Below are 22,396 nucleotides of genomic sequence, written 5' to 3'. Positions count from 1 at the left end.
ATAATATAAAGATAATATAACGAAATATACGTTAGTAAAACTAATCACGCAATAAAATCGATAGAGAGTTTTCATTTTTTTTTAAATTTAAACACTAATGTGTATGTATGTATGTTTGTATGTATGTGTGTCTGTCTGTGTAAATATTTAACCGATAAACTCTTAAACTGCCCGTCACATAACACTGAAATTAACAGGAAATAGTAACCATACACCAAGGATGGTTTAGAGCGAGTAAAATCTTTGTTTGAATGAATAAATAACGCGTACAGAAGTCGGCAAGTTGAAATGCCAAATGTGACATATTTGTAATAGTTTATACATGCGTAAAACTAATCACAACTAAAAGTGGTTTGATTACGGTTTGGTTCACCAGGGAGGGATTTTTAAAAGAGTGTTTGTGGGTTGAAATCCTATGTTTAATAAGTCCAGATCTGGAACCGAAGTGTTTTGTTTAATGTATTTGTTGCCAGGTAGATTAGGGGCGGCATTGGTATGTAATGAGTTAGTTTGTATTTGATTGGTAGATTGGTTAAAGGGGGTGTAGTTATTTAATCGTGTGGTCGAGCTATGGTTGTCATTAACATCATTTAAATTTGGGGGTTGTGATACTGTGCAGCTATAAACTATATTTTTTATTACAGAGGGCATCTATTTTTCTTCTACAGTTACAGCCTTCTATAGTTTCTGTATTTGTATTTTGTATCTTATTAATTTTTTTATTGTTAGAACTAATTATTTTTTGATGAAGGTTTGGCATAGTTGAGTAAGACACTTTGATCGTGTTCTTATTAAAGATTTTATTGTATCTATGAGGGGCTTTAACATTTTTTCTAATATTTTAAAGAATTTCCTGGCGATGTTTATTTCAAGATTTTTAGAATATGGAGGGTTGAACGATAGGATTTTCCTATGTCTGTTTTTACGCTTACGGATTTTGGTTTGTTGTTTATTTGTGTTAGTGGCTAACATTTGCGGTTCCATTTTGCTTTCTATTCCATTTTAGTCATTTCATTCGTATGCGGGATGACATTGCCATATTATAGGTTATTATGTTTTTAGTAGGTTTATTTTCAATGCAGTTTATGTTTCTATCATTTTTATTTATGAATTTAATTTGCGAATTGTATCCTGAGTTTTTAAGGGCTTCATTGTAATATTTTTCATTTTTGTTAAATATAGATTTGTTAGAAGATAGTCTAGAAATTCTTAAAGAGACATTGGGAACTATTGATTTCAATATTGATTTAGGTTGGTTCGATTCGTTATGGACATATAGTACATATTGGTTAGGTTTATGATAGGGTTCAAAGGTAGAGTTTTCAAGATTTAAGGTTATATCTAAAAAATTAACTTTTTTTTTTTTATTAGGGTCGATTTTTATAGTAAGTCCATAATTTTTAAATAATTTATCTAAGGATTTAATTGCTTTTTCGTAATTTTTATTTGTGGAGTTTGTTACGAAAAGTGCATCATCTCTGTATAGGCTTCCTTCAAGTTTGAATTTTTATGGAGTATAGAATGAATTTCATCTAAAAGGAAAAGGCCGACCAGATCGGTGACCTGAGCTGAGTCCGTCGAGCCCATTAAAACGTTGAAGCGGTCAGGGGTATTTGTTCTGGTCCAATACTGGTTATCAAAGGTTATTAAATATTTTCTAGCTACGAGTATTACTTTAATTTCGTCCTTCGTTATATTAATTATTTTTCGTGCCATTAAGAGAGATTTATTTAGTAGAATCGGCGATATTGATTGGTAATATGATTCAATGTCAAAAGAAAGAAATTTAGGATTATTTTTATTTTGAATGTTAGAAAAACAATTGATTATCTGGGTGAAAGATTGCCATAGTGGGCATTTTATTAATGATTTAATTTTGGGGATAATTCTACATTATATATATATATATATATATATATATATATATATATATATATATATATATATGTATATATATATACATATGTATATATATATATATATATATATATATATGTATATATATATACATATGTATATATATATGTATATACATACATATGTATATATATATGTATATACATACATATGTATATATATATGTATATACATACATATGTATATATATATATGTATGTACATACATATGTATATATATGTATATACATACATATGTATATATATGTATATACATACATATGTATATATATATGTATATACATACATATGTATATATATATGTATATACATACATATGTATATATATATGTATATATATACATATGTATATATATATATGTATATACATACATATGTATATATATATATGTATATACATACATATGTATATACATATATATGCATATACATGTATATATATACATGTATATACATATATATATACATATATATATATATAGTCTTTGAAGTTTTTAACTTTTAAAACTATACAAAAATATTTTTTATCATTCGTTAGAAAACCATCTAGTCAGTAAGTTATTTAATCATCTGCAATCACTGCATCAACTCGCTCTCGAATTTACTATAGTACCAATAATTTATTTTTCAAGAGATCATCAGTTGTTTACCATGAAACACTGTTTCGGAGATATAATATATATATATATATATATATATATATATATATATATATATATATATATATATATATATATATATATATATATAACACTTGCTTCTTAATCGATAGTAATACAAAGAAGAAATGAAATAAGTAATTTGAATTTTCTTACACAGAACAAAATAATATAATCAAATAAAAAAACGTATAATAAATTTGAAGACGACCATGTTACAATCTACAAGGGAAAAGCCCAGTGATAATTTGTTTCACAAGCGAGAAGTATATTTAAAATATTTCAAATATTTTATGCCACTTAAATGCCTCATTAATCCGTAAATCCTTATCTAATAATAGTATTTAATTGACATTTCGGGTAAAACTTGGCGTATTTTTTTAAATGGAAATCGCTCCAGAAAATGCGTGAAGACACTTGATGTAAAGAGTTAATAAGATTAAAAGATGCTTATCGCAAAGACAGGACATGCATATAGACGTTAACCTTGAACAGACCATAGGCAGGGGGGGGGGGAAACAGTCAGCAGGAATAGAGTTCCACGAACTTTCAGTTCTTGGAAAAAAGAAACCAAAACAGGAAGCTGTTTTACAATTTTCCCGACCTTTGTGTCTAACACTTTCTTGGTGGAGAGGCAAGTAATTTTTTTTTCTGGAAATCACGTGAGGCAAGGCATGAAGCCACTTGATATAAGGAATTAGCAAGAACGAAAGATTCTTGTCACAAAGACAGTAGATTCCTATTAACCTTAGCCTTGAAAATTGTAGATAGAAGGAAAACAGTGAGCAGGAAGAGAGTTCCTCAACCTTGCAGTCATTGGAAAGAAGCTACTGGAATACGAAAACGTATTACAATCAGATATCAAAACAACCAATGAAACGCATAAGACTAACAAGTCAAACCAGCTGGAACAAAGGAAAGGGAATGCATCAGAAAATTCTAAAATAAAAACACGTGTCATAATAATATTTCTAGAAAAGACTGAGACTAGCAAGATCACGTCTGAGAAGAAGTTTGTAAGGAAGACGAAAGCGGCAAAACCACAGCTTTTTTTTTCAGAGCAATTCTGAAAGCCGTTCTTAACATGGGGAGGTTGGGGTGTTTATTCCAAAAGCCGTTCTTAACATAGGGAGGTTGGGGGGGTGTTTATTCCGAAAGTCGTTCTTAATATAGGGAGGTGGGGGTGTTTATTCCGAAAGCCGTTCTTTACATAGGGAGATTGGGGGTTGTGGTGTTTATTCCGAAAGGCATTTTCTTATTTTCAACCTCCCCATGTTAAGAATGACTTCCGGAATAAGTAGGTTGGACAACCAGTGCACATTGACCGAATTTTCTTGAATTAGAATTCTTCAAAGTAATTTTTTGGTGGAATTAGCTAGAAATGACGTTGAGTAAATGTTTGCATTTCATAGGCTTAGATTCACAGTTTGTCTGCGCATGCTCACTGAACCATTTCATTGAAACAACAATGATGGCAGACAATTTTCAAACTATTAGATATTACATTGCATAATACAGCTATTTATATCTCGAAAACTATTTGTCTGCGCTAATTTTTCCTGCGATATTCGTTTTCGGCACACCCGAAAACCTTTAAAAGTCGTCATTTTTCTTTTTTAGAAAATGTTGAGGCGTATCCAGTTGGCGTAACGGGACACATTGATCCACATTTTAGCACTTTGCCAAGAACCCTCAAATGGGACAGAGATTTGAAAAAAAAAAATGGTGTCAGTTTTGCTTACACATCAATTTACAAATATTTAACATGTTGTTCCGACGATGAAAACGTAATTTTTCTATATTTTATCTTGTTTTACCTTTATAAAAAATACGAGGGGCATTCCAAAAGTAATGCCTCCTATCTTTTATTCCGCTCGAATGCACCAAAGGGGATTGCAAATTGCATTGTAATGATGACTGACCTTATGCATTCATGACCTGAAAGTTTCATCTCTATGTTGCAGATATTGACGGTGTAAGACTCTAAGAAAGTAACCCCTTTGATAGATGTGCGTAAGAAGCAGAATTGAATTTCTGGAAAAAAAAGGGCATTGAGAATGGTGGCGACTATGTAGAAAAATAAATCCTGGAGTACAAAAGATTCTCTCGTTTTAATGGTACCACTTCCGTCTCCGTAGCTGTTCAATTATTTTTAATTAAAAAATAGGCTTTAGTTTTGGAACCACGCTCGTGTGAACATTCATTTTGTTAAGAGAAAGGTCGTGTTGATATTTTCATCGTTATCTTTATTTAAGATAGAAAACTTTTAAGATAGCAGATCAGAACTGAGTTTCTTTAAGTTTGGCAGTGGGGTGGGTGTGGGGGGCTATAGACACATTTAAACAGCTGTAACACTCACGAGGAAATACCTCCATACTCACCAGACCGTAACCCATGTGCCATATACCATTTTTACTAAAGCTAAAAACAAATCCTCTCTAGACAAAATAATCTGCAATGTGCTTTGAAAAGTTAAAAGGATTCCGTAGAGGAGTGTGTGGTCTCAAGAGAGACGTTGTCTTAGACAATCTGTTTTTTTTCCTTCTCGTTATTAATAAATCGTTGGATGCGTCCCAACAGTCTTCGCTATACTATAATCAACGGGCTTATCCATACGAATGTCTTTGTCTACTGTTATTTGGCAGTAATGTGCTTTTATCGATATGTACCGATATAAAGGGTGACTCCAGAAGATTGACCCCTGAAGAGAATTGAAGAAATCTTGAAGGTTAATGAGAAAATGCATTGATGAAATCATTTAGAAATATATCCACAAACAAAATTACACATTAAAGTTCGAAATGGCCATCTTTGATCATTTTCTCAACTAGGTTTGTCAACAACACACAAAAACGCCGCACCACTTCTTTGGTCAACTTGATCCAATTAGAACAAGTAGCTGCCTTCAATGAGATGGATTAGGCGTGAGTTGAAACTTCGTTTTTTAACATAGATCAGACCGCGAAATCCATATGATTGGTATTGGAAATTAAGTGTAGCCATATTTTGTCCCTTAAATCCCTGAAAGTGGTCACTGCGCAATCTCTGAATCATATTCTCCGTGTGGGCTGGCGCTTTGTCTTGAGTGAAGATGGAATTGGATCGCAAATGATTCGTTGAATTAACGAAGGACTTTTTTTCCTGAAAAATATTCAGAAAGAATTGACTGTTGACTTTGAATCTTTTATCAATGACGACCAAAAGAGATTTGGTCCCATCTTATTCAACAGCAACTCAGATCATGACGGAAGCAACTTACTTGCATGTTGTTCACAGCCTCCACCGTTAACATCTCGCCGGACTAAATCAAGACCTTTCATTGGGAATGCTAGTAGCACGGGAGTTTGCCCATAAGTGTCCAAAATCAAGTGCGTAAACTCGTTTTTGCGCACTGAATTTGCACAGGCTTAAAACACAAGTAATTATATAATTTATTCGAAATGGTCTTTCTAGGAATCACCTAAATCTTAAAAACGCCAGATTTTCTTTCAATAAACAGTCGAGACCAAAATGAGAACTTTCTTAAATTTTCTTGGTCTCAACTGTTTATTGAAAGAAAATCTAGCTTTTTAAAGGCTTCTAAGCCACCTAAATCCTTTAAAAAAGCTAGCTGAGACCAAAAACTTCAGAAAGTTCTCTTATTTTGGTCTAAACTTAATATAAAATCTGGCGTTTTAAAGGATTTAGGTGGTTCCCAGAAAGACCATGTCGAATGAATTCAGAAAGTTCTCTGATTGGTCAAAATATACTCATGTTTTCATTAATGCAGGCCTGTGCGAATTCGATGCGCAAAAACATGTTTATTCACTTTGATTTTTGACACGGAAGTGCAAATTTCGGTATTACATGTTTGGTCTCTCGCAACATCAGCTTGCCTTTATCACAATGATTGATCATTGAGGCCTCTGAAATTATCTGTCTCGACTGATTTTTAGGTGGAGTTAACTTTCTATCCTCCTTCGTTAGTCTTTGCATTGGGGACTTTGAGATACCATCGTGTTTCGCATTTTTTCTGGCACTTTGCGGATTTCGGGCAATCTGATTCTTCATTGCAGAAATCACACTTTTAGTGCAAAGTAGCCGCATTTTTCTCCTGGAATAAATTTTAATGAAAGTGTGACATGAGTCTTCATGTTATTTCCAAGCGTTATGAATCGTTTTGCGACACACGTTAGGCTGTTTGATAATATCTTTATTGCTAACGCCAACGCTGTTTAGGACAACACACCGGTTACGCTTTAACTTATCAGCAATAACTTCTCAGATACCGGAACAAAAGATGTGTGGTCTAAGCAACAATAATAAATGCAGGTTCTGTAGCACTGAGGTTGAGAGTGTTGGCCACCTGATTTCTGGTTGCAAAGTCCTACTTGGAGACGGTTATTATACAGATCGCCATAATGGAGTTTGCAAATACCTTCACTGGAAGATATGTAAGAAACTCAAATTTCAGTGTAGTAAAAACTCCTGGGAACATATACCCGAACGAACAGTTGGGAATGACAACTACACTATTCACTATGACTACATAATCCCTACTGCTACATATCTTGAAAACGCAGCTGTTAAACCAGATATAGTGATTTGGGACAGAGCAAACAAAAAAGCGACCGTAATAGAGGTCAGTGTACCCAATGATACAGGGCTTAACAGAGTTGAGAGGGAAAAGATAACAAAGCATCAAGGACTTATGTATGATATGAAACGAAATTGAAAATTAAAAGACGTTTCAATTATACCAGTCATCATAGGAACAACTGGGCTTATGAAAAAAAAACTTTAAAAAGTACATAGCAAGCATACCCGGTGAACCAAGTGCAAGTGAAATACAAACGATTGCACTGAAAGGGACGGCTAGAATCCTGAAAAGATCTCTTGGTTGGACTCACTAAAATAGGGGTAAATGTCAGACATCTGGTTGGATGTCCCATCCCCTTGAAGAAAAAGTTTAAGAAAAATGAAAAAAAAGAGAGAACTAAATGCATGAAAAGTTATGTGAAAACTGTTACGTGTATGTAAGGCTTAAAGTCTTCAAATATTAAAGACACACAACATAGCATTAGATTTATCATCTAATTCTGAAATTATGGGTTGGGTCACCCTTTAATGTTACTTAGGTATAATCAAATTTTAAATATTAAACGATTAGCTCAACTAGTATATGATGTAGTTAGTTGGAAATTAAAGGAAATAGAACAGCAGAGTGCTTATGAGAGTTCCACTCAATGGAGCTGGTTGAAAATGACTTTATGTTGGGGGCGTTTAGACAGGTTGTGTTCATGCAAAAATAGAAAGCTTTTCACAAAAAAAGATGAGTATATAGTTAAATGACTGACTATGCAAAGTTATGTCGACCTGATTTGAAAAGTTGTACCTGAACAGCATTTAAGCTGACAAATCAAATTTTTCTGTAGATAGAAGCAATTTTCATTTGTTATTGTTGTACCATGTTATTGACATTATGTTAATAGACTTTGTTAAACTTTATTTAAAAAAATACTTAATTATGTTTAGCAGATTGCTAACATGGCGACATTCTTAAACAACCAGTTAACAAGAATAAGAATCTAAGAGGAATAACCATTATTTTAGTCAAAGTTAGCGTTCCTTATTTTGCCTTCAGCTATTACATCTGACAAAAAAGGCTAAGCTATATATAAGTATAAGTAATTTTTTAAAATTTTTGAAAAAAAATTTTATTTCAAAAATTAAAAAACACTCCCAATAAAGTCTTCATAAAAATTAAATTATAACATAAATAAAGCAGGAAAAATTAAGTTCGATGAAATTAAAGGACAGTAAGAGAAATAAAAATAAGAAAGTTAAAAAGCAAATCTACTCAAATTCTCGATTATTAAGTACACTCCAGTATAAAATGAGATAAACGTTAATATCCAGTACACTAGCATGCAGCATGCAGAATAATCCAAGAGAAAAATTTCAATGTCCGTAAACTTTTATTACGTGTATATATGACCCAGAGTGGTAGAACCTGTTAGGGTTTCAACTATGGGTTAAATAGAAACCGACTTGAAAACAACAAATATATTCTATTAAAAATTTTTTCTTCAAAATCTTTGGATTCGGCATTAAATAACCCGAAAAGGGTTGATATGCCGTAAAACAGAAACAACCAACCAACCAACCAATCTAAATGTTCTTGAGCCACTTTTTATTTCTATTGTATATATTGTATAATACTTAATCTTCTCCTCTTCTGATGAAAAGCATTTAGCTTCGAAATCATATGACCTCATTCTTTCTTACTGATCAGATGATATAATAAAGTTATATGTAACATTTATTCCTCATCTTATATAGTAAGTTATAAAAATATATATGGCAATTAAGCTACACAGAATATTCCGCGTTTTAATCTCGTGAGAATTCATCAGGCTTCACGAGAATGAAACGCGGAATATTCTGTGTAGCTTAATTGCCATATATATTTTTATAACTTACTACCTAGCTCTACCAATGTATTGAGCACTATGTAAGTAAATACGGAAAATTTACGCATAAAATTATATTTTCGTATATTAATTTATGTGATTAAATGAAATATATATATATATATATATATATATATATATATATATATATATATATATATATATATATAACTACTTCATTTAATCACATAAAATCCTGTTTCAATCCTGGCTTGAGGTAGTTGCCTGTCTAGATGCACTGATGAGCTGTGAAACAGCACTGTATGTGGATGACGATATATATATAATCGCGTTGACACATCGGTTCTCGTCAGATTACCGAAGTTAAGCAATGTTGAGCCTGGTTAGTACCATATGGGTAACCATTTAGGAATTATATGCACTGTATGTTCTCTCCTCTTATCTCGGCATTTGTTTCCAGTCGTCCTGAATATACACTTCACTTGCCACTAGTATTTAACAATGTCGACTCAAACAACAGTTAAGACTACTCACCAAAACAACGCATTATTACAAAACTAGCGGGGGTACCCGGCGTTGCCCGAGTGTTTGTTTCCGGGACGGGGGGGAGGAGTTTTCAAAAATGTTATGGTAGGTAAGTAGGAAGGATCAAACCCGGAGTCATGAATAAAAGTAGGAAAATAAAGTGTAAAAAACAAAACAAAAAAAACATCTGCAACGTTAACAGTTCGGCCACCAAGAAAAGTCCATTCCAGTTGTTTAAGAAAAAAAAAAAAAAAAAAAAACGACTACGGTAGGTCGGCGCGAACGTGAAAATATAAGGTGAATTGTCCAGCACGCTAACCACTACGCTACAGAGCACTGCAGCTTAGTTTAGTGATTTTAAATAACTTCACATGAAAGAACTACGAAGCCAAACCGGTGTTCTCTTCTCAACTGTTCCTTGTGAACGATCCCCAAACGGTGTTAAGTGGTGGCAGGGGGAGGAGGAATTTATTAGAGAGAAAATATTTTACCACTTCCATTGATCTTAACCGATTTTGGCCGTGACTTCTCAGCAGAAAAAGTATAGAAACCTAAGATTATCGAGGAATTTGAGAAATAATAAGCCTATAACACACCTCAGATATTGTTCTGCCGTTTGTGCATATTATATTTGCATGAAATATCTTGATTCTTAATCCTATTAATGTCAAAATCAGACGGGAAAAAATGAGTTCATTTTATTTATATAGAAGAAGATAGAATAGAATAGAAGAGATAGAGATAAACAGACATTTATTTTGTTTGAAATTTATATTGAAATTCATCAATATATTTCGAAGGAAACCTTCATCTTCGGTATGTCTTTCTTTCTTTTTTTGCCATGTTGTTGTTGGAGTAGAGAATCTGCAAGTAGAAGTCCGTTTGTTGTTTTTACTGTAGTTTTTTAAATCTCGGAACGGTGCGTTTGGTCACGCGGGATCCACGTTAAAATTTTTGTTCCTTCGAAGCGCTGGTTGAGTTTGAATAAAATAAAATACGTATTATATACGTTTGAAGCCAAAACAACGCAGACATTTATTTTGTTTGAAATTTATATTGAAATTAATGAATATGTTTCGAAGGAAACCTTCATCTTTTAATATCAATTTCAAACAAATAAATGTCTGTTTATTTTGTAATAATGTGTTGTTTTGGCTTCAAACGTATATAACACGTATCTTATTTTATTCAAACTCAACCAGCGCTTCTAAGGAACAAAAATCTTAATATATATATATATATATATAGTAATTTATAAAATATATATGGCGATTAAGCTACACCGAATATTCGGCGTTTCATCCACTCTAGGGTTTGTCAGGCTTATGCACCTGACAAATCCTAGAGTGGATGAAACGCCGAATATTCGGTGTAGCTTAATCGCCATATATATTTTATAAATTACTAACTAGCTCTACCTACGTATTGAGCAATTTTGAAGTAAATACTTAAAGTTTACGCATAAATCTATACTTTCGTATATTAATTTTATGTGAGTAAATGAAGTAGTTATATAGTGTGTGTGTGTATGTTCGTGTGTGTGTGTGTGTTAGGTACGTGTATGTATAGGATTTATTCCCAAATTAATTAACCGATCACTGTGATTTTTGGCCCTTTTGTATCCAAGGTGTTTCCTGGTGTCGATAAGACCTAACCTTTAACAGATTGAATCATCAGGGATTCAGCCACACGAGTTTAAGCAAAAATAAAACTGTAGCCGAAACATCTCTGACATATATAGTCAAAATGTTTGCATAAATAAAACATTAATGAGTGTGTATGTGTGTGTGTGTGTGTGTGTGTGTGTGTGTGTGTGTGTGTGTGTGTGTGAGTGTGATTTGTCGAACGTATATATTCAAATTAGCCTTCCTCCTTCCCCCATGCAAGAATTTTGATTTCATGGTTGAATTAAAAATTAAAAGAATCTGCTATATCTTCTTCTCGTCGGTGTCCAATTTCGCTATCACTCAGCCCGCTCTCCTTTACAAGTTGTGTCTATATTTACCTACTGATATAGATACATTTCTCTGCAGTCTTGGAATTCAAGTTGACCTTCCATGCAGAAATGAGATGTAAAAGGAAAGAAAAAAAATGGCTGTATTTCTTCCCGACATGCACTGCTATCTATAACCGGAAGTTACTAGAATGGAATGGAGTTTGTGGGAGGTTTGGAATTTCGCAAATGACGGATAAAGATGGCGAAAGGGAATGCGAGCAACTGTGTGGTTATTTGGATTGTGATAATTGAAGCTTGGTATATTTTCTTTGCTTTTTCCGGCTAGAGCTGAGACAGGTGTTTTTTTACGGTTGAAGAATAAAAAAAATGGAGTGGAAAGCTAATAAAAGAATAAAAAGTAAAGCCGTAAATTCGTAAAAAAAGATTAATTCTGGGTCATTGTGATATTGGTGATTGTAATGATGGGTATCCGGGGGGATTAAGTACTTACGAAGTCAGTTTCGAGTATTGACGAGGAATCTCGAGTCAATTCTGAGAATAGCTGAAACTGTTTATACTTGTAAATTCTTGAAAAAATGTAGTAAGGCTCACAACACTGAATATGGGAATAACGAGATTTGAAATAAAAAGATTTGTAGCCCCGCCTCCCATTAAAAATGAAGTAAAAATAAAATCTTTCTAGAAAGAAAAAAAAAAAAAAAAAAACTAGGGAGTGAAGAAGAAAAAAGAAAGTTGCCGCCCCCGGGTGGATTCGAACCACCAACCTTTCGGTTAACAGCCGAACGCGCTAACCGGTTGCGCCACGAAGGCAGGTGATACTCGACTAATCTTGCCTCGTTTTTACCATTCAGCTTAACAAAATAAACGGACTAAAGATTTAAAACAATTCTTGTCGATATCATTAAAAGTCGCGCCAGTTTAATTTGGTGGTAATTAGAAGAAAAAAGAACGTTGCCGCCCCCGGGTGGATTCGAACCATTAACCTTTCAGTTAACAGCCGAACGCGCTAACCGGTTGCGCCACGAAGGCAAGTTATACCCGTCTAATCTTTCCTCGTGTTTACCATTCAGCTTAACAAAATAAACGGACTAAAGAATTAAAACAATTCTTGTCGATATCATTAAAAGTCGCGGCAGTTTAATTTGGTGGTCATTAGAAGAAAAAAGACAGTTGCCGCCCCCGGGTGGATTCGAACCACCAACCTTTCAGTTAACAGCCGAACGCGCTAACCGGTTGCGCCACGAAGGCAGGTGATACCCGACTAATCTTGCCTCGTTTTTAACATTCAGCTTAACAAATAAAAACAAACTAAAGAATTAAAACAATTCTTGTCAATAACAATTAAAAGTCGCGCCAGTTTAATTTGATGGTAATTAGAAGAAAAAAGAAAGTTGCTGCCACTGGGTTGAATCGAACCACCAACCTTTCGGTTAACAGCCGAACGCTCTAACCGGTTTCGCCACGAAGGCAGGTGATACCCAACTAATCTTGCCTCGTTTTGAACATTCAGCTGAACAAAATAAACGGACTAAAGAATTAAAACAATTCTTGTCGATAACAATTAAAAGTCGCGCCAGTTAAATTTGATAGTAATTGGAAGAAGAAAAAAGAACGTTGCCGCCCCCTGGAGGATTCGAACCACCAACCTTTCGGTTAACAACCGAACGCGCTAACCGGTTGCGCCACGAAGGCAGGTGATACCCGACTAATCTTGCCTCGTTTTGAACATTCAGCTTAACAAAATAAACGGACTAAAGAATTAAAACAATTCTTGTCGATAGCAATTAAAAGTCGCGCCAGTTAAATTTGGTAGTAATTGGAAGAAGAAAAAAGAACGTTGCCGCCCCCGGGTGGATTCGAACCACCAACCTTTCGGTTAACAGCCGAACGCGCTAACCGGTTGCTCCACGAAGGCAGGTGATACCCGACTAATCTTCCCTCGTTTTTCACATTCAGCTTAACAAAATAAACGGACTAAAGAATTAAAACAATTCTTGTCGATAACAATTAAAAGTCGCGCCAGTTAAATTTGGTAGTAATTAGAAGAAAAAAAAAGAACGTTGCCGCCCCCTAGAGGATTCGAACCACCAACCTTTCGGTTAACAGCTGAACGCGCTAACCGGTTGCGCCACGAAGGCAGGTGATACCCGACTAATCTTGCCTCGTTTTTAACATTCAGCTTAACAAAATAAACGGACTAAAGAATTAAAACAATTCTTGTCGATATCATTAAAAGTCGCGCCAGTTAAATTTGGTAGTAATTAGAAGAAGAAAAAAGAACGTTGCCGCCCCCGGGTGGATTCGAACACCCAACCTCTCGGTTAACAGCCGAACGCGCTAACCGGTTGCGCCACGAAGGCAGGTTATACCCGACCCATCCTGCCTCGTTTTTACCATTCAGCTTAACAAAATAAACGGACTACAGAATTAAAACAATTCTTGTCGATATCATTAAAAGTCGCGCCAGTTTAATTTGGTGGTAATTAGAAGAAAAAAGACAGTTGCCGCCCCCGGGTTGATTCGAACCACAAACCTTTCAGTTAACAGCCGAACGCGCTAACCGGTTGCGCCACGAAGGCAGGTGATACCCGTCTAATCTTTCCTCGTTTTTACCATTCAGCTTAACAAAATAAACGGACTAAAGAATTAAAACAATTCTTGTCGATATCATTAAAAGTCGCGGCAGTTTAATTTGGTGGTCATTAGAAGAAAAAAGACAGTTGCCGCCCCCGGGTCGATTCGAACCACCAACCTTTCGGTTAACAGCCGAACGCGCTAACCGGTTGCGTCACGAAGGCAGGTGATACCCGACTAATCTTGCGTCGTTTTTAACATTCAGCTTAACAAACAAAAACAAACTAAAGAATTAAAACAATTATTGTGGATAACAATTAAAAGTCGCGCCAGTTTAATTTGACGGTAATTAGAAGAAAAAAGAAAGTTGCTGCCCCCGGGTTGAATCGAACCACCAACCTTTCGGTTAACAGCCGAACGTTCTAACCGGTTGCGCCACGAAGGCAGGTGATACCCGACTAATCTTGCGTCGTTTTGAACATTCAGCTTAACAAACAAAAACAAACTAAAGAATTAAAACAATTATTGTGGATAACAATTAAAAGTCGCGCCAGTTTAATTTGATGGTAATTAGAAGAAAAAAGAAAGTTGCTGCCCCCGGGTTGAATCGAACCACCCACCTTTCGGTTAACAGCCGAACGCTCTAACCGGTTGCGCCACGAAGGCAGGTGATACCCAACTAATCTTGCGTCGTTTTGAACATTCAGCTGAACAAAACAAACGGACTAAAGAATTAAAACAATTCTTGTCGATAACAATTAAAAGTCGCGCCAGTTAAATTTGATAGTAATTGGAAGAAGAAAAAAGAACGTTGCCGCCCCCGGGTGGATTCGAACCACCAACCTTTCGGTTAACAGCCGAACGCGCTAACCGGTTGCGCCACGAAGGCAGGTGATACCCGACTAATCTTGCCTCTTTTTTAACATTCAGCTTAACAAAATAAACGGACTAAAGAATTAAAACAATTCTTGTCGATAACAATTAAAAGTCGCGCCAGTTAAATTTGGTAGTAATTAGAAGAAGAAAAAAGAACGTTGCCGCCCCCGGGTGGATTCGAACCACCAACCTTTCGGTTAACAGCCGAACGCGCTAACCGGTTGCTCCACGAAGGCAGGTGATACCCGACTAATCTTACCTCTTTTTTAACATTCAGCTTAACAAAATAAACGGACTAAAGAATTAAAACAATTCTTGTCGATAACAATTAAAAGTCGCGCCACTTAAATTTGGTAGTAATTAGAAGAAGAAAAAAGAACGTTGCAACCCCCGGGTGGATTCGAACCACCAACCTTTCGGTTAACAGCCGAACGCGCTAACCGGTTGCGCCACGAAGGCAGGTGATACCCGACTAATCTTGCCTCTTTTTTAACATTCAGCTTAACACAATAAACGGACTAAAGAATTAAAACAATTCTTGTCGATATCATTAAAAGTCGCGCCAGTTAAATTTGGTAGTAATTAGAAGAAGAAAAAAGAACGTTGCCGCCCCCGGGTGGATTCGAACCACCAACCTTTCGGTTAACAGCCGAACGCGCTAACCGGTTGCGCCACGAAGGCAGGTGATACCCGACTAATCTTGCCTCTTTTTTAACATTCAACTTAACAAAATAAACGGACTAAAGAATTAAAACAATTCTTGTCGATATCATTAAAAGTCGCGCCAGTTAAATTTGGTAGTAATTAGAAGAAAAAAAAAGAACGTTGCCGCCCCCTAGAGGATTCGAACCACCAACCTTTCGGTTAACAGCTGAACGCGCTAACCGGTTGCGCCACGAAGGCAGGTGATACCCGACTAATCTTGCCTCTGTTTTAACATTCAGCTTAACAAAATAAACGGACTAAAGAATTAAAACAATTCTTGTCGATATCATTAAAAGTCGCGCCAGTTAAATTTGGTAGTAATTAGAAGAAGAAAAAAGAACGTTGCCGCCCCCGGGTGGATTCGAACCACCAACCTTTCGGTTAACAGCCGAACGCGCTAACCGGTTGCGCCACGAAGGCAGGTGATACCCGACTAATCTTGCCTCTTTTTTAACATTTAACTTAACAAAATAAACGGACTAAAGAATTAAAACAATTCTTGTCGATAACAATTAAAAGTCGCGCCAGTTAAATTTGGTAGTAATTAGAAGAAGAAAAAAGAACGTTGCCGCCCCCGGGTGGATTCGAACCACCAACCTTTCGGTTAACAGCCGAACGCGCTAACCGGTTGCGCCACGAAGGCAGGTGATACCCGACTAATCTTGCCTCTTTTTTAACATTCAGCTTAACAAAATAAACGGACTAAAGAATTAAAACAATTCTTGTCGATAACAATTAAAAGTCGCGCCAGTTAACTTTGGTAGTAATTAGAAGAAGAAAAAAGAACGTTGCCGCCCCCAGGTGGATTCGAACCACCAACCTTTCGGTTAACAGCCGAACGCGCTAACCGGTTGCGCCACGAAGGCAGGTGATACCCGACTAATCTTGCCTCTTTTTTAACATTCAGCTTAACAAAATAAACGGACTAAAGAATTAAAACAATTCTTGTCGATAACAATTAAAAGTCGCGCCAGTTAAATTTGGTAGTAATTAGAAGAAGAAAAAAGAACGTTGCCGCCCCCGGGTGGATTCGAACCACCAACCTTTCGGTTAACAGCCGAACGCGCTAACCGGTTGCGCCACGAAGGCAGGTGATACCCGATTAATCTTGCCTCTTTTTTAACATTCAACTTAACAAAATAAACGGACTAAAGAATTAAAACAATTCTTGTCGATATCATTAAAAGTCGCGCCAGTTAAATTTGGTAGTAATTAGAAGAAGAAAAAGAACGTTGCCGCCCCCGGGTGGATTCGAACCACCAACCTTTCGGTTAACAGCCGAACGCGCTAACCGGTTGCGCCACGAAGACAGGTGATACCCGACTAATCTTGCCTCTTTTTTAACATTCAACTTAACAAAATAAACGGACTAAAGAATTAAAACAATTCTTGTCGATATCATTAAAAGTCGCGCCAGTTAAATTTGGTAGTAATTAGAAGAAGAAAAAAGAACGTTGCCGCCCCCGGGTGGATTCGAACCACCAACCTTTCGGTTAACAGCCGAACGCGCTAACCGGTTGCGCCACGAAGGCAGGTGATACCCGACTAATCTTGCCTCTTTTTTAACATTCAGCTTAACAAAATAAACGGACTAAAGAATTAAAACAATTCTTGTCGATATCATTAAAAGTCGCGCCAGTTAAATTTGGTAGTAATTAGAAGAAGAAAAAAGAACGTTGCCGCCCCCGGGTGGATTCGAACCACCAACCTTTCGGTTAACAGCCGAACGCGCTAACCGGTTGCGCCACGAAGGCACGTGATACCCGACTAATCTTGCCTCTTTTTTAACATTCAACTTAACAAAATAAACGGACTAAAGAATTAAAACAATTCTTGTCGATAACAATTAAAAGTCGCGCCAGTTAAATTTGGTAGTAATTAGAAGAAGAAAAAAGAACGTTGCCGCCCCCGGGTGGATTCGAATCACCAACCTTTCGGTTTACAGCCGAACGCGCTAACCGGTTGCGCCACGAAGGCAGGTTATACCCGATCCATCCTGCCTCGTTTTTACCATTCAGCTTAACAAAATAAACGGACTACAAAATTAAAACAATTCTTGTCGATATCATTAAAAGTCGCGCCAGTTTAATTTGGTGGTAATTAGAAGAAAAAAGACAGTTGCCGCCCCCGGGTTGATTCGAACCACAAACCTTTCAGTTAACAGCCGAACGCGCTAACCGGTTGCGCCACGAAGGCAGATGATACCCGTCTAATCTTTCCTCGTTTTTACCATTCAGCTTAACAAAATAAACGGACTAAAGAATTAAAACAATTCTTGTCGATATCATTAAAAGTCGCGGCAGTTTAATTTGGTGGTCATTAGAAGAAAAAAGACAGTTGCCGCCCCCGGGTCGATTCGAACCACCAACCTTTCGGTTAACAGCCGAACGCGCTAACCGGTTGCGTCACGAACCAGGTGATACCCGACTAATCTTGCGTCGTTTTTAACATTCAGCTTAACAAACAAAAACAAACTAAAGAATTAAAACAATTATTGTGGATAACAATTAAAAGTCGCGCCAGTTTAATTTGATGGTAATTAGAAGAAAAAAGAAAGTTGCTGCCCCCGGGTTGAATCGAACCACCAACCTTTCGGTTAACAGCCGAACGCTCTAACCGGTTGCGCCACGAAGGCAGGTGATACCCGACTAATCTTGCGTCGTTTTGAACATTCAGCTTAACAAACAAAAACAAACTAAAGAATTAAAACAATTATTGTGGATAACAATTAAAAGTCGCGCCAGTTTAATTTGATGGTAATTAGAAGAAAAAAGAAAGTTGCTGCCCCCGGGTTGAATCGAACCACCAACCTTTCGGTTAACAGCCGAACGCTCTAACCGGTTGCGCCACGAAGGCAGGTGATACCCAACTAATCTTGCGTCGTTTTGAACATTCAGCTGAACAAAATAAACGGACTAAAGAATTAAAACAATGCTTGTCGATAACAATTAAAAGTCGCGCCAGTTAAATTTGATAGTAATTGGAAGAAGAAAAAAGAACGTTGCCGCCCCCGGGTGGATTCGAACCACCAACCTTTCGGTTAACAGCCGAACGCGCTAACCGGTTGCGCCACGAAGGCAGGTGATACCCGACTAATCTTGCCTCTTTTTTAACATTCAGCTTAACAAAATAAACGGACTAAAGAATTAAAACAATTCTTGTCGATAACAATTAAAAGTCGCGCCAGTTTAATTTGGTAGTAATTAGAAGAAGAAAAAAGAACGTTGCCGCCCCCGGGTGGATTCGAACCACCAACCTTTCGGTTAACAGCCGAACGCGCTAACCGGTTGCTCCACGAAGGCAGGTGATACCCGACTAATCTTACCTCTTTTTTAACATTCAGCTTAACAAAATAAACGGACTAAAGAATTAAAACAATTCTTGTCGATAACAATTAAAAGTCGCGCCACTAAAATTTGGTAGTAATTAGAAGAAGAAAAAAGAACGTTGCCGCCCCCGGGTGGATTCGAACCACCAACCTTTCGGTTAACAGTCGAACGCGCTAACCGGTTGCGCCACGAAGGCAGGTGATACCCGACTAATCTTGCCTCTTTTTTAACATTCAGCTTAACAAAATAAACGGACTAAAGAATTAAAACAATTCTTGTCGATAACAATTAAAAGTTGCGCCAGTTAAATTTGGTAGTAATTAGAAGAAGAAAAAAGAACGTTGCCGCCCCCGGGTGGATTCGAACCACCAACCTTTCGGTTAACAGCCGAACGCGCTAACCGGTTGCGCCACGAAGGCAGGTGATACCCGACTAATCTTGCCTCTTTTTTAACATTCAACTTAACAAAATAAACGGACTAAAGAATTAAAACAATTCTTGTCGATATCATTAAAAGTCGCGCCAGTTAAATTTGGTAGTAATTAGAAGAAGAAAAAAGAACGTTGCCGCCCCCGGGTGGATTCGAACCACCAACCTTTCGGTTAACAGCCGAACGCGCTAACCGGTTGCGCCACGAAGGCAGGTGATACCCGACTAATCTTGCCTCTTGTTTAACATTCAGCTTAACAAAATAAACGGACTAAAGAATTAAAACAATTCTTGTCGATAACAATTAAAAGTCGCGCCAGTTAAATTTGGTAGTAATTAGAAGAAGATACAAGAACGTTGCCGCCCCCGGGTGGATTCGAACCACCAACCTTTCGGTTAACAGCCGAACGCGCTAACCGGTTGCGCCACGAAGGCAGGTGATACCCGACTAATCTTGCCTCTTTTTTAACATTCAGCTTAACAAAATAAACGGACTAAAGAATTAAAACAATTCTTGTCGATAACAATTAAAAGTCGCGCCAGTTAAATTTGGTAGTAATTAGAAGAAGAAAAAAGAACGTTGCCGCCCCCGGGTGGATTCGAACCACCAACTTTTCGGTTAACAGCCGAACGCGCTAACCGGTTGCGCCACGAAGGCAGGTGATACCCGACTAATCTTGCCTCTTTTTTAACATTCAGCTTAACAAAATAAACGGACTAAAGAATTAAAACAATTCTTGTCGATAACAATTAAAAGTCGCGCCAGTTAAATTTGGTAGTAATTAGAAGAAGAAAAAAGAACGTTGCCGCCCCCGGGTAGATTCGAACCACCAACCTTTCGGTTAACAGCCGAACGCGCTAACCGGTTGCGCCAGGAAGGCAGGTGATACCCGACTAATCTTGCCTCTTTTTTAACATTCAACTTAACAAAATAAACGGACTAAAGAATTAAAACAATTCTTGTCGATAACAATTAAAAGTCGCGCCAGTTAAATTTGGTAGTAATTAGAAGAAGAAAAAAGAACGTTGCCGCCCCCGGGTGGATTCGAACCACCAACCTTTCGGTTCACAGCCGAACGCGCTAACCGGTTGCGCCACGAAGGCAGGTGATATCCGACTAATCTTGCCTCTTTGTTTACATTCAGCTTAACAAAATAAACGGACTAAAGAATTAAAACAATTCTTGTCGATAACAATTAAAAGTCGCGCCAGTTAAATTTGGTAGTAATTAGAAGAAGATACAAGAACGTTGCCGCCCCCGGGTGGATTCGAACCACCAACCTTTCGGTTCACAGCCGAACGCGCTAACCGGTTGCGCCACGAAGGCAGGTGATATCCGACTAATCTTGCCTCTTTTTTAACATTCAGCTTAACAAAATAAACGGACTAAAGAATTAAAACAATTCTTGTCGATAACAATTAAAAGTCGCGCCAGTTAACTTTGGTAGTAATTAGAAGAAGAAAAAAGAACGTTGCCGCCCCCGGGTGGATTCGAATCACCAACCTTTCGGTTTACAGCCGAACGCGCTAACCGGTTGCGCCACGAAGGCAGGTTATACCCGATCCATCCTGCCTCGTTTTTACCATTCAGCTTAACAAAATAAACGGACTACAAAATTAAAACAATTCTTGTCGATATCATTAAAAGTCGCGCCAGTTTAATTTGGTGGTAATTAGAAGAAAAAAGACAGTTGCCGCCCCCGGGTTGATTCGAACCACAAACCTTTCAGTTAACAGCCGAACGCGCTAACCGGTTGCGCCACGAAGGCAGGTGATACCCGTCTAATCTTTCCTCGTTTTTACCATTCAGCTTAACAAAATAAACGGACTAAAGAATTAAAACAATTCTTGTCGATATCATTAAAAGTCGCGGCAGTTTAATTTGGTGGTCATTAGAAGAAAAAAGACAGTTGCCGCCCCCGGGTCGATTCGAACCACCAACCTTTCGGTTAACAGCCGAACGCGCTAACCGGTTGCGTCACGAACCAGGTGATACCCGACTAATCTTGCGTCGTTTTTAACATTCAGCTTAACAAACAAAAACAAACTAAAGAATTAAAACAATTATTGTGGATAACAATTAAAAGTCGCGCCAGTTTAATTTGATGGTAATTAGAAGAAAAAAGAAAGTTGCTGCCCCCGGGTTGAATCGAACCACCAACCTTTCGGTTAACAGCCGAACGCTCTAACCGGTTGCGCCACGAAGGCAGGTGATACCCGACTAATCTTGCGTCGTTTTGAACATTCAGCTTAACAAACAAAAACAAACTAAAGAATTAAAACAATTATTGTGGATAACAATTAAAAGTCGCGCCAGTTTAATTTGATGGTAATTAGAAGAAAAAAGAAAGTTGCTGCCCCCGGGTTGAATCGAACCACCAACCTTTCGGTTAACAGCCGAACGCTCTAACCGGTTGCGCCACGAAGGCAGGTGATACCCAACTAATCTTGCGTCGTTTTGAACATTCAGCTGAACAAAATAAACGGACTAAAGAATTAAAACAATGCTTGTCGATAACAATTAAAAGTCGCGCCAGTTAAATTTGATAGTAATTGGAAGAAGAAAAAAGAACGTTGCCGCCCCCGGGTGGATTCGAACCACCAACCTTTCGGTTAACAGCCGAACGCGCTAACCGGTTGCGCCACGAAGGCAGGTGATACCCGACTAATCTTGCCTCTTTTTTAACATTCAGCTTAACAAAATAAACGGACTAAAGAATTAAAACAATTCTTGTCGATAACAATTAAAAGTCGCGCCAGTTAAATTTGGTAGTAATTAGAAGAAGAAAAAAGAACGTTGCCGCCCCCGGGTGGATTCGAACCACCAACCTTTCGGTTAACAGCCGAACGCGCTAACCGGTTGCTCCACGAAGGCAGGTGATACCCGACTAATCTTACCTCTTTTTTAACATTCAGCTTAACAAAATAAACGGACTAAAGAATTAAAACAATTCTTGTCGATAACAATTAAAAGTCGCGCCACTAAAATTTGGTAGTAATTAGAAGAAGAAA

At 37.2% G+C, this 22,396-nt stretch overlaps 1 protein-coding gene and 43 non-coding genes across 45 annotated transcripts in view; 1 reads left to right on the top strand and 43 right to left on the bottom strand.

Annotated features, from left to right (window-relative positions):
- The window catches only part of LOC145256219 (uncharacterized), a 274,977-nt gene that overhangs the window by 62,245 nt on the left and 190,336 nt on the right, over positions 1–22,396 (top strand). The gene's annotated exons all lie outside the window — the stretch shown is intronic.
- Positions 12,208–12,281, bottom strand: Trnan-guu (transfer RNA asparagine (anticodon GUU)). Its single transcript has one exon. It is a non-coding gene; the product is annotated as a tRNA-Asn (tRNA).
- On the bottom strand, positions 12,427–12,500 carry Trnan-guu (transfer RNA asparagine (anticodon GUU)). Its single transcript has one exon. It is a non-coding gene; the product is annotated as a tRNA-Asn (tRNA).
- Trnan-guu (transfer RNA asparagine (anticodon GUU)) lies at positions 12,646–12,719 on the bottom strand. Its single transcript has one exon. It is a non-coding gene; the product is annotated as a tRNA-Asn (tRNA).
- Trnan-guu (transfer RNA asparagine (anticodon GUU)) lies at positions 13,090–13,163 on the bottom strand. The gene has a single exon. It is a non-coding gene; the product is annotated as a tRNA-Asn (tRNA).
- Positions 13,313–13,386, bottom strand: Trnan-guu (transfer RNA asparagine (anticodon GUU)). The gene has a single exon. It is a non-coding gene; the product is annotated as a tRNA-Asn (tRNA).
- Trnan-guu (transfer RNA asparagine (anticodon GUU)) lies at positions 13,536–13,609 on the bottom strand. The gene has a single exon. It is a non-coding gene; the product is annotated as a tRNA-Asn (tRNA).
- Positions 13,758–13,831, bottom strand: Trnan-guu (transfer RNA asparagine (anticodon GUU)). The gene has a single exon. It is a non-coding gene; the product is annotated as a tRNA-Asn (tRNA).
- Positions 13,977–14,050, bottom strand: Trnan-guu (transfer RNA asparagine (anticodon GUU)). The gene has a single exon. It is a non-coding gene; the product is annotated as a tRNA-Asn (tRNA).
- Positions 14,196–14,269, bottom strand: Trnan-guu (transfer RNA asparagine (anticodon GUU)). Its single transcript has one exon. It is a non-coding gene; the product is annotated as a tRNA-Asn (tRNA).
- Positions 14,417–14,490, bottom strand: Trnan-guu (transfer RNA asparagine (anticodon GUU)). The gene has a single exon. It is a non-coding gene; the product is annotated as a tRNA-Asn (tRNA).
- Trnan-guu (transfer RNA asparagine (anticodon GUU)) lies at positions 14,638–14,711 on the bottom strand. Its single transcript has one exon. It is a non-coding gene; the product is annotated as a tRNA-Asn (tRNA).
- Trnan-guu (transfer RNA asparagine (anticodon GUU)) lies at positions 14,861–14,934 on the bottom strand. Its single transcript has one exon. It is a non-coding gene; the product is annotated as a tRNA-Asn (tRNA).
- Trnan-guu (transfer RNA asparagine (anticodon GUU)) lies at positions 15,084–15,157 on the bottom strand. Its single transcript has one exon. It is a non-coding gene; the product is annotated as a tRNA-Asn (tRNA).
- Positions 15,307–15,380, bottom strand: Trnan-guu (transfer RNA asparagine (anticodon GUU)). The gene has a single exon. It is a non-coding gene; the product is annotated as a tRNA-Asn (tRNA).
- Trnan-guu (transfer RNA asparagine (anticodon GUU)) lies at positions 15,529–15,602 on the bottom strand. Its single transcript has one exon. It is a non-coding gene; the product is annotated as a tRNA-Asn (tRNA).
- Trnan-guu (transfer RNA asparagine (anticodon GUU)) lies at positions 15,751–15,824 on the bottom strand. Its single transcript has one exon. It is a non-coding gene; the product is annotated as a tRNA-Asn (tRNA).
- Trnan-guu (transfer RNA asparagine (anticodon GUU)) lies at positions 15,973–16,046 on the bottom strand. Its single transcript has one exon. It is a non-coding gene; the product is annotated as a tRNA-Asn (tRNA).
- Trnan-guu (transfer RNA asparagine (anticodon GUU)) lies at positions 16,196–16,269 on the bottom strand. The gene has a single exon. It is a non-coding gene; the product is annotated as a tRNA-Asn (tRNA).
- Positions 16,419–16,492, bottom strand: Trnan-guu (transfer RNA asparagine (anticodon GUU)). Its single transcript has one exon. It is a non-coding gene; the product is annotated as a tRNA-Asn (tRNA).
- On the bottom strand, positions 16,642–16,715 carry Trnan-guu (transfer RNA asparagine (anticodon GUU)). The gene has a single exon. It is a non-coding gene; the product is annotated as a tRNA-Asn (tRNA).
- Positions 16,863–16,936, bottom strand: Trnan-guu (transfer RNA asparagine (anticodon GUU)). Its single transcript has one exon. It is a non-coding gene; the product is annotated as a tRNA-Asn (tRNA).
- Trnan-guu (transfer RNA asparagine (anticodon GUU)) lies at positions 17,085–17,158 on the bottom strand. Its single transcript has one exon. It is a non-coding gene; the product is annotated as a tRNA-Asn (tRNA).
- On the bottom strand, positions 17,307–17,380 carry Trnan-guu (transfer RNA asparagine (anticodon GUU)). The gene has a single exon. It is a non-coding gene; the product is annotated as a tRNA-Asn (tRNA).
- Trnay-gua (transfer RNA tyrosine (anticodon GUA)) lies at positions 17,530–17,603 on the bottom strand. Its single transcript has one exon. It is a non-coding gene; the product is annotated as a tRNA-Tyr (tRNA).
- Trnan-guu (transfer RNA asparagine (anticodon GUU)) lies at positions 17,749–17,822 on the bottom strand. The gene has a single exon. It is a non-coding gene; the product is annotated as a tRNA-Asn (tRNA).
- Trnan-guu (transfer RNA asparagine (anticodon GUU)) lies at positions 18,188–18,261 on the bottom strand. Its single transcript has one exon. It is a non-coding gene; the product is annotated as a tRNA-Asn (tRNA).
- Trnan-guu (transfer RNA asparagine (anticodon GUU)) lies at positions 18,409–18,482 on the bottom strand. Its single transcript has one exon. It is a non-coding gene; the product is annotated as a tRNA-Asn (tRNA).
- Positions 18,632–18,705, bottom strand: Trnan-guu (transfer RNA asparagine (anticodon GUU)). The gene has a single exon. It is a non-coding gene; the product is annotated as a tRNA-Asn (tRNA).
- Trnan-guu (transfer RNA asparagine (anticodon GUU)) lies at positions 18,855–18,928 on the bottom strand. The gene has a single exon. It is a non-coding gene; the product is annotated as a tRNA-Asn (tRNA).
- Trnan-guu (transfer RNA asparagine (anticodon GUU)) lies at positions 19,078–19,151 on the bottom strand. Its single transcript has one exon. It is a non-coding gene; the product is annotated as a tRNA-Asn (tRNA).
- Positions 19,301–19,374, bottom strand: Trnan-guu (transfer RNA asparagine (anticodon GUU)). Its single transcript has one exon. It is a non-coding gene; the product is annotated as a tRNA-Asn (tRNA).
- Trnan-guu (transfer RNA asparagine (anticodon GUU)) lies at positions 19,523–19,596 on the bottom strand. The gene has a single exon. It is a non-coding gene; the product is annotated as a tRNA-Asn (tRNA).
- Trnan-guu (transfer RNA asparagine (anticodon GUU)) lies at positions 19,746–19,819 on the bottom strand. Its single transcript has one exon. It is a non-coding gene; the product is annotated as a tRNA-Asn (tRNA).
- On the bottom strand, positions 19,969–20,042 carry Trnan-guu (transfer RNA asparagine (anticodon GUU)). Its single transcript has one exon. It is a non-coding gene; the product is annotated as a tRNA-Asn (tRNA).
- On the bottom strand, positions 20,192–20,265 carry Trnan-guu (transfer RNA asparagine (anticodon GUU)). Its single transcript has one exon. It is a non-coding gene; the product is annotated as a tRNA-Asn (tRNA).
- Positions 20,415–20,488, bottom strand: Trnah-gug (transfer RNA histidin (anticodon GUG)). Its single transcript has one exon. It is a non-coding gene; the product is annotated as a tRNA-His (tRNA).
- Trnah-gug (transfer RNA histidin (anticodon GUG)) lies at positions 20,638–20,711 on the bottom strand. Its single transcript has one exon. It is a non-coding gene; the product is annotated as a tRNA-His (tRNA).
- Positions 20,861–20,934, bottom strand: Trnay-gua (transfer RNA tyrosine (anticodon GUA)). Its single transcript has one exon. It is a non-coding gene; the product is annotated as a tRNA-Tyr (tRNA).
- On the bottom strand, positions 21,080–21,153 carry Trnan-guu (transfer RNA asparagine (anticodon GUU)). Its single transcript has one exon. It is a non-coding gene; the product is annotated as a tRNA-Asn (tRNA).
- Positions 21,519–21,592, bottom strand: Trnan-guu (transfer RNA asparagine (anticodon GUU)). Its single transcript has one exon. It is a non-coding gene; the product is annotated as a tRNA-Asn (tRNA).
- Trnan-guu (transfer RNA asparagine (anticodon GUU)) lies at positions 21,740–21,813 on the bottom strand. Its single transcript has one exon. It is a non-coding gene; the product is annotated as a tRNA-Asn (tRNA).
- On the bottom strand, positions 21,963–22,036 carry Trnan-guu (transfer RNA asparagine (anticodon GUU)). The gene has a single exon. It is a non-coding gene; the product is annotated as a tRNA-Asn (tRNA).
- Positions 22,186–22,259, bottom strand: Trnan-guu (transfer RNA asparagine (anticodon GUU)). Its single transcript has one exon. It is a non-coding gene; the product is annotated as a tRNA-Asn (tRNA).

The sequence above is a fragment of the Euprymna scolopes genome, chromosome 32, assembly GCF_053919585.1.
Source record: "Euprymna scolopes isolate OS-2025 chromosome 32, ASM5391958v1, whole genome shotgun sequence".
NCBI classification, from domain to species: domain Eukaryota; kingdom Metazoa; phylum Mollusca; class Cephalopoda; order Sepiida; family Sepiolidae; genus Euprymna; species Euprymna scolopes.
The sequence above is the reverse complement of the archived record's forward strand: the minus strand, read 5'-3'. Positions and strand labels throughout refer to the sequence as shown.